Source organism: Talpa occidentalis, unplaced genomic scaffold (genome assembly GCF_014898055.3).
Source record: "Talpa occidentalis isolate TD23 unplaced genomic scaffold, MPIMG_talOcc4v2.1 talOcc4.19, whole genome shotgun sequence".
NCBI classification, from domain to species: Eukaryota; Metazoa; Chordata; class Mammalia; order Eulipotyphla; family Talpidae; genus Talpa; species Talpa occidentalis.
In genome coordinates, this window is record NW_023601962.1 from 553,289 (window position 1) to 561,333 (window position 8,045).

Genomic DNA, 8,045 nt, shown 5'->3' on the forward strand with positions numbered 1-8,045 from the left:
AGTGTGCTTAAGATGACCAACACAAGGAGTTACTTTGGGCTGGTCTACCAAGGATGTAACTTGGAAACCACAAGCTATAATGGGCAACCCTGATATAAAACGGGTTGCTTGACTGTGGGTCCTCACCCACACACTTAAGGGGGACTTAAACGGCAGGCACACTGTAGGGTAAAGAAAATATCAGGTTTTTCTGCCCTTCCGCCATCAGGATAGATGATGGATCCTTGTCCTGAATGCATGCCTGATGGTGGGCACCTGGAATAGGGTGTGGGCATAGGTAGATGGGATTCAGCTGAGCTAAGACTGTGCTTTTAAGGGCGGCGTCACGGGGGGACGCCAGCAGCACCAGCAGCAGCAGCAGCAGCAGCCGCAGCCGAAGCTGAAGCCGAGAAGCAGCAGAACGAACGCTAGAGAGCCCAGATAGAGTGAGGACTTGCTGGGGGCTGGGAGGCCTGCCAGCCTCCCAGCCCCCCAGCCAGCACCCCTGCCTGCCATATGCCTGGTGAACCCCAAATAAAAAACCTGCAAAACTACTGAGGACTCTGACTCCTCCTTTACCCGATCTGCATGGGATCAGAAAACCTGCACTGTGCCCAGTCCTGCCCCTTACAATTGGCGTATGTCGGCAAGATCCATGCAGACGGGTATTGGAGCCCTCCGAAGACCTGGAGGGACTAAGGAGAACAGACTTTGCCTGTGACGACGCTGGAGGCGCCATGGCGGTATAGAAGATGGATACGTCCACGAGCTACAGGATGAGACCTGGCGTGAAGGAGACGCCCGAAAGGACCAGCCAACGACACCGGAAAGGACCAGCCAACGACACCGGATAGGACCAGCCAACGACACCGGAAAGGACCAGCCAATGACCCCTGAGGCAGCAGGCCATTGCTGAAGCAGGGAGAGGCCAATGGACTGATAGACTGATGAACTGATGATTTTGGACTGACAATCCCGCCAGAAGGCGGAGGACCTTAGCAGGTTATGTTTATTTTTTGAGAATCTGGGGGTGGCCAGTGGGCCTAGATGGCCAAAAGCAGCCTGTGTATGCCCAGTGGCCAGGTGGAGGAGAAAAGCCAACTAAGGTGGCAAAAGCTGGTACTGATGCTAAGTTGAGAAGCCCTAAAGCGGCTGTTAAGCAGCCTGAGTATGCTGAAGAACTGGGAGTCTCGTAAAATCACCTGTGGGTGATGCCCTGCTCATTCTTGAGTGAGGGTGAGGAGCTGAGGAACCCGTCCTTGGGGGACGGGTGGGGAATGTGGCTTGGGGTGGAGCCCAAGCCAAATGCAAAGTTTGGATCCCCAACCCATGTGCTTGTGCAGTGGGTTGGCTTGAGAGCAGGGGTCTGTGAGTCGCATGGGTGGCCATGAAGGCCGAGTGTTGGAGCGACTGCAGACAGAAACCCTGAGGGTTGGCGATTACCCCCAACAGAATAAAATTGCCAATCCCAGAGCTAGTGCATCCTGGGGGTGGATGCTGTGTGTGCCTTGTAGCCGAGACTACAGCCAGAGAAGGCCAGGAAGCCTGACGGCTCCTGGTGTGTTATAGCAGATGCCGTGTGTGATTTCCCTCCCTCGTATGAGCAGTGCCTTCGGCAGCAGATTTGGTGGCTCATCTGCTGGTACCAATAATTGTCTTTTGCACTTGGTTGGTGCCCTGCCTGGACTTATTTGTGTTCTGTTGTATTTTGTTATATTGTATTTTGTTATATTTGATGTATTTGCTTTTGTGGGCCATGGCTGCATTGTTTGTTTGCTTAGAAAATTGTATATACTGTATTGTATAGACTGTATGGCAGAAAATCCTGAGGGGGTGGACTGTAGGGTAAAGAAAATATCAGGTTTTTCTGCCCTTCCGCCATCAGGATAGATGATGGATCCTTGTCCTGAATGCATGCCTGATGGTGGGCACCTGGAATAGGGTGTGGGCATAGGTAGATGGGATTCAGCTGAGCTAAGACTGTGCTTTTAAGGGCGGCGTCACGGGGGGACGCCAGCAGCACCAGCAGCAGCAGCAGCAGCAGCCGCAGCCGAAGCCGAAGCCGAGAAGCAGCAGAACGAACGCTAGAGAGCCCAGATAGAGTGAGGACTTGCTGGGGGCTGGGAGGCCTGCCAGCCTCCCAGCCCCCCAGCCAGCACCCCTGCCTGCCATATGCCTGGTGAACCCCAAATAAAAAACCTGCAAAACTACTGAGGACTCTGACTCCTCCTTTACCCGATCTGCATGGGATCAGAAAACCTGCACTGTGCCCAGTCCGGCCCCCTACACACACACTGAACATTAACAAAAGTTTATTTGCAAGGGAAAGGGAAATGAGGAAATGTACAACTCAGGGAGAAAAGAGGGAGATAAAGTCTTAAATGTGTACCCATTCCGCCAACCTGGGATCCCAAATGACCCTCCGAGACCAAACCTGCCTGGCCAAGTGCAGGAGCCAAGTACCCAAGACCCCCACTAACATGGCTGGTTTTATTTATAAACAGATAAAATGGCTGCTTAACTCTGCCAACTAGGTCCTCCCAACTTCCCTTTGGGGATTGTAAAGCAACCAACCCATTCTGAGCAGGTTTATAAACGGTTCTAGCAGCCACATGCTCTTCGCCGTGGTTTGTAGTCGCTCCAACACTCCTCCGTACACTCCACTCCTCCACCCTTAACACCGCACTACCACCACACCGCACTCTGCTGCACCACCCTTATATTATCAGTCTTTTAGCGCAGGTGTACCCACTTCAGGTGCCCGCCATCAGGCATGCACCCAGGATCACAGGGCTCTCTTATCTATCCTGATGGCGGAAGGGCAGAAAAGCCTGATACCTTTTACCTTACCCTACAGTCCACCCCCTCAGGGTTTTCTGCCACATAGTCTACGTATGTACAATTTTTTTAAGCAAACATAAACAGTGCAGCCCTGGACCACAAAAGCAAACACACCACAAAATGACTAAACTTAATTTTCCTAGGGGCGGAAGGACAGAGAAGTTACTGGTACCAGCAATGGGAGATCCCTCCCATCGGGCAATATACATGCTAATTTGGCATCCGAAGACAATATTGTTGCTGGCATCAGTGGCCTTCCAGGGCGTGAGTACCACACTCGCTTTGCCAGTGAAGAGGCATCAGTGGGTTCTACATGCAGCAGGAGTGGAGAGCTCATAATGGGCCACAGAGTTATTACAAATGTCCCCTTGAGGATTGCCTGCTGATCTGTTACTCCAGGGTGGGTAACACGCACCCGTGGCGGCCACTGAGCACTCACCCATGGTTTTATCTGTAAATTGGCCTCCAGGCCACGACCCCAAGGGGCTATCAGAGCCACCCACCGCATGTGGGGAGCCTTCACTGTCCAGGGCCATTCCCAGTCCACAGTCTGCCCTGGGTCCACTCCAGTTGGGGCTGGCAATAGGATGTTGCCCTGCTGTCCAAGTCCCGGTTTTAATAAGATGTCTGACGTCTTTATTTGTAATTGGATGGGAGCAGCGGCACGATGTAGCAATGCCTCCACTGGAGCCAGGCCGCCTCTCCTGCTCCTCTCATTCAATGTCTGCAACACCTCCCAGAGACGTCGGCTCCACCCGGCCAGCGTCTGAGTGGGGGCAGTGGCTCTTAGTCCTTGCTTCAGTAGGCCATTATACCTCTCTATAATCCCTGCAGCTTTGGGATTATAGGGAGTGTGAAACTTCCATTCAACACCCATGTTCTTGGCCCACTGCTGCACCCGGGCTCCTGTAAAATGAGTCCCTTGATCGCTCTCCACTACCAGCGGACGTCCATATGCAGCACATAGGCGTGCCAGTGCTGCCAAAACTGCCTTTTGGTCCGCATGTGGAGCAGGGTAAGCTGCCAATAACCCGGTAGCAGTGTCCACACAGGTGACAGCATACTGTTGTCCATCGGAGCGAGGTAGTGGTCCAATGATGTCAATCTGCCAGCGTGTCAGGGGTACCTGCCCCCGCAACACCTGGCCTGTAGATGCAAAAGGTCTCCGGGGGTAAGTCCTAGAACATACTACACATGTTTCACATGCAGTCTGGATTTCTTTTAAAGTTACAGGTAGACCCCAGGCACGTACAGTGGCCCACATTGTCTTCTGCCCTGCGTGGAGCAAGCGTCTGTGTAGCCACTGCGCAACATCCCGCCCTGGAGCAGTTTCAAGCCATCGAACCCGGGCTAGGGTATCTGCCTCATCATTGCCTGGTGAGGCTAATGGGGCATGTCCTGTGACATGATAAACAGTCACCTGCTTCTGATGCCCCAGATCCCATAGATCTTTCCATAGGGCCTGGCCCCACAATGGCCGATGCATAACTGTCCAGTCATTTAAATTCCATGTGGAAATCCACAGTGTCAGACCCCTGTACACAGCCCAACTGTCAGTACAGATTACTACAGGGGAAGGCTCATGGGCCACCACCATCCATACTGCTCGCAGTTCAGCCCATTGGCTGCTCTGTCCCGTCCCGGTTTCGAACCAGATAGTGTCTGTTTCTGGGTGTACAGCCACCGCTGTCCAAGAGGCTGGCTGGCCCCGGCTGGAGCCATCTGTATACCAGGCCTCTGCTGGAATCGGTGCTCGACCCTCCTTGTAGGGACTAGCTTCAGGTTCGGCTTCTATACAGGCTTCTGAATTTGGTTCCATACTAGTATATGTCACAGGACCAAGAACCTCCTGCAACTCCACCCTTAAGGGGCTAGTTGACAGGGTGCAGCGCTGTTCTAAGTATGCCCCCCACTTCGCCAAAGTGGGGCGTTTGAGCAGTGCCACTATGGGGCTTTGTTGTCCAGTCCCGTACCCATCCAGCTATTGGGTAGTGGTTCTCACTGAGACAGGGGCTGTGGCAGTTATACTTTCTGTGGCTAGTAAGGCTGCATATACCGCAGCTAACTGTTTCTCAATTAAGGAGTACCTAACCTCAGCCCCCTTCCAGAGTTGGGACCAGAACCCAATAGGCTGTCGTAGCCTCTCTGATTTCTGCCAGAGTCCCCACCCGAACCCTTCCTGAGTAACATGTACATCGAGCTCACAGGGTCGGGCTGGGTCAAAAACCTGCAAGGCCTGAGCAGTCTTTATAGTTCGTTTGGCCGTGGCAAATGCTGTGTCTGCCTCAGCTGACCAATCCCACCTGGCTCCCTTTCGTATTAACATATACAAGGGCCGTAAGAGCTGGGCCATGTGAGGTATAAATGCCCTCCAGTAACCCAGCAGACCCAGAAAGGCTTGCAGCTGCTTCACTGTGGTTGGAGTGGGGTAAGCTTGAACTTTATCTATCACAGCTTCAGGGATAACCTTTGTTTACCCGACCAAACAACTCCCAGGAACTTAACTGACAGTCCAGGCCCCTGCAGTTGCTTTCGTTGATTGCCCAGCCGCATGTTTTCAGGTGTGTTAATAAGAGAGGTACTGCCTTTTCCAGATCTGTAAGAGAGTCACTTGTCAATAAATATCATCAATATAATGGTATAAAACGCACTGAAGATGGCCTTTCCCACCGGGCCAAATCTGCTGCCACCAGCCCATGACACAGAGTCGGGCTGTGCAGGTATCCCTGTGGCAGCACAGTGAATGTCCACTGCCGGCCTTCCCAGGTGAAGGCGAATTGGTCTTGACTTCCTGGGGCTATATCTATGGAAAAAAAAGCATTTGCCAGATCAGCTACAAAATGGTACATTCCTAGCTCGTGGCTCAGACGATCCATCAAATCTGCCACTGAAGGCACTGCAGCATGCAAGGGGGGAACTACCTTATTCAATTCACGATAATCTACTGTCATGCGCCAAGAGCCATCGGGCTTCTTCACCGGCCACACTGGCGAATTGTAGGGGCTGTGGGCAGTACGCACAATGCCACTTTCTCCAGCTCTGATATTGTGCCTGTAATTTCTTTGTAGCCTCCGGGCAACCGATATTGCTTGGTATTAGTCACTCGCCTAGGGACTGGCAGTTGTAGGGGCGGATGCTTAGCATGTCCTCTCACCACTGCCTTTACCCGCGCACTCTAAGGCGAAACTCTCCGATTGTGGTTTCTAGCCATAAGCCACGTAGTACATCCACCCCCAGGATGTACTCCGGGATGGGCGATACATACACTTTATACTCTTTAGGGGGTAATCGCCCAATCCCCAGAGATAGTTTTACTGCTGTCACCTTGACACTCTGGCCTCCATAGCCATCAATATAACAAGTAGACCCATGAAATCTTCCGGATTTCCATAGAGCAGAGTACATTCTGCTCCTGTGTCTACTAGCGCTAAAACCCTTTGTACGTTAGTCGGGGACCAGTGAATGGCAAGCTCCACATGTGGCCTCCGGTCCCCGCCCGTCCCCTGTGGACGGGTTCCTTGGCCCTCACCCTATTCAAAGGATATCAGGCCATCACCCGAGGACGGGGCTGGCAGCAAGTGGTCTTCCAGCCGCAGGGCGCGTGCCTGAGGCCTGGGGTTTCCAGGCTCCCCTTGAGCAGCAGTCCTTTCTCATGGGTGTGAACCTCTGGTCTTCTCGCAGCTGCTGCCATAATTCCATAAATATGCATTGGCTGTGCGTCTATTTTAGTGCTATCTACGCCTGCTCTTATTAAATCCATCCACATTTGTTTACGGGTGACTTTTATAGGTTCTGTGATGCCAAGAGCCTCCTTGCCCTCCTTGGCATTCCTTTTGACCTTTCTGAAACTACCCGTATTCCTTTCTGAGAGCGCCGGCTCTCAACTTCTCCAAGCTGGCTATCATGGTGGTGACGTCATGTATCTGACGTCCCACATAGGGTGCTAGTACTGCCATGAGGGATCCAATGTAGAGGAGGGGGCATCCTTTAATACCAAGTCTCCTCATTCCTGCTGAACGCTCGTCGTCAGGACCACGCGTATTCACATTAAACATGGCCTGCCGCATCCCATTCCCGAAGTACCTGCCACCAGCTCGGCGTACGTCTGCCATCCGCTTACTGTCTCCGGCACATCTCCCGCATCAGCCCAGACTGTCCGTATGGCAGCCATTATCCACTCCAGGAGGGTGTGGTCACCCTGGCCATACCGCCGGCTGTTCTGCAGCCTCTGTCGCAAAGGATGGTGTGAGTCACGGAGGCCAGTCTCTCCATCTCTTGAGCCGTGCAAATAATCCCATCCACCCCCAGGTCCCATAAACGTAGCAGCCAGGCTGCCAAGGGTTCCCCTGGTTTCTGGCGGAACTGTTTGCCCAAGTCCACCAGTTCCGCCTGGGTGTAAGGTCTGTAGGTAGTAAATTCCGTCATCTGTGGTCCCGGCCTGACCCCCTGGGGCCATGGTCGCTGCCGCTTCATTTTCTGAGTCACCACCGGGCGGGCCGGAGCATGGGCCCGGCCTCCTCCTCCTCCCAGAGGAGTCCGCATCTCCGGGGTGGCGGGTTGGTTTACCACTGCCGGTTGGGACTCAGGCAAGAGGTTCAGCCTCCTCTCTCCTCTCCTGAGCAGGGTTCAGGCATCTCTGGAGTCGCAGGCTGGTTTGCCACCCGGCTGTGATTCGCGGCAAAGGGCCAGCCTCCCTCTCCTTCCTTCCTGAGACGGAGTCTGGCATCTCGGGAGGGGTGGGTCGTTTCTCCGAACTTCTTCCTCCAGAATCCTCAAATGTTGTTGCTGTATCCGCATCTCTTCTCGTATCTCTTCTCGCATCTCATCCAGTACTTGCTGGATCCTAGATTGCTCTTTCCGCCTGGACTCTCGCAGAGCCGTGAGAAACACCCATCCCACGGCTCCTGCCGTCGCGGGCACTGCATCCATCAGGGTTTCTTCTATTTCATACAGGGCCTTCCAACTGCCCCGGGGATCCATCTACCTCTGGCCATTCCTGGGAGGTGCCCACTGGGCGAGGAGGTCGGCCACCGGGTACCATCTGCTCGTGGCCGCATCCAGGGATCCCTCTCCAGATTTCAAAGGGTTTCGTCTGCGTAGAGCTGTCCTGCCTCGAACCATCCTGCCGACTACGCCAGTGTGTAAAGCAACCAACCATTCTGAGCAGGTTTATAAACGGTTCTAGCAGCCACATGCTCTTCGCCGTGGTTTGTAGTTGCTCCAAC